The sequence below is a fragment of the Seriola lalandi genome, unplaced genomic scaffold (assembly GCF_002814215.2).
Source record: "Seriola lalandi dorsalis isolate HSWRI2012SDOR001 ecotype SW California unplaced genomic scaffold, Sedor1 jcf7180002054339, whole genome shotgun sequence".
NCBI lineage: Eukaryota > Metazoa > Chordata > Actinopteri > Carangiformes > Carangidae > Seriola > Seriola lalandi.
This window is the reverse complement of record NW_019524892.1, coordinates 44455-45791: the sequence shown is the minus strand read 5'-3', so window position 1 is coordinate 45791 and position 1337 is coordinate 44455.

The following is a 1337-nucleotide window of genomic DNA, read 5'->3' as shown; positions in this document are numbered from 1 at the left end:
GGATGGTGTAGTTCTGATCCGAGCTGGATTCTGCCGTCCCACACAGAAGGAAAAATAAGGACATGTCAAGCAGTTCCTCTTCTGACTGAAATGTTTGAGACAGTCTAAGACTTCAGAACATAAAAGATGTATCAATCATCCATTTAAACCTCATTTAGCATATACTGTAATAAAAACAAGACTTAATGAATAAATCTGAACAAATGATACATGTGAAGTTGTAGAAGAGATTCATATATATAAATAAATAAATAAACACATTAGTGGTGAGGCAACACAAAGACACTGGAAGAATTAGAGCTTCTGTCAGCAATTAGAATTTAAATTCAGGTGTGAAAATAGGATCTGAATTCTACTTGTAACCTCCATATACTTACAGATTTATGAAGGCAAGAGCACACTGCAGGACACATGGGTGGTGCTTGGCAGGATATAGCAGCTTGAGGACGGGATGATGACATCATCACAAAGGCAGACTCTGGAAATAAGGTTTATTGTCACTTACAAGATATTTGGCTTGGTATAGTATCCAATTAACGTATTCATAGGGAATAGTGTAAAATGCTGCAACACTCAAATAAAAAAATAAACAAATAAAACAATGAAAAGGATACTACATAATTATGTATAAAAGTGTTTTAGAATGACCAAACCCCTGCAGGGCAAGATGTGCAAAAGATCACAGTAAAGACAATATCTGTCATGTGCAGGGATCATACCTCAAGGTGTTGATGTCATGTGGTTGATGATTGATGAGGCCAGATGCAGAAGAAAAGGCAGGTGCTGGTCCATCATTGGTGAAGATTAGACTGGACTTCTGGTCCTGATACAGACACACATGTGATAGGACAATTCCTTTAGATCATACAAGTTGTTTTTATTCAAACATATTAGGTCTGTTGTGTGTGTATATAATACATTGTGAGGATAGATATGAATATGCAAAAATAAACACAGTATGAATATTATGAAATGTAAATGCAAGGAAATGAAGGGTGAACAACAAGAGGTATGATAAGAATTCAGTGTACACACACTATATAACCAACAAATATGGATATACTGTAAAATACATAACCAATATAGGCAGTGGTATATTCCTTATTAACAATCAGCAGCATGTTTACACTGTGGATCTGATTTAATCACAGTGGTAAAGTCTTACTGTTAAAAGTGAATGACAGCATGTTACTCACCTGGACCCTCCTCACTGTCTGGACTCTCTGCCGTAGGTGAGACAGGTGGAGGCGGTATTGCACCTGTACTGGCTCAGGTCCTGATGAAGACAGAGGGATGCTGAAATCTCCTGAGAAATGTAAAGACCTAGTGCACTTTCA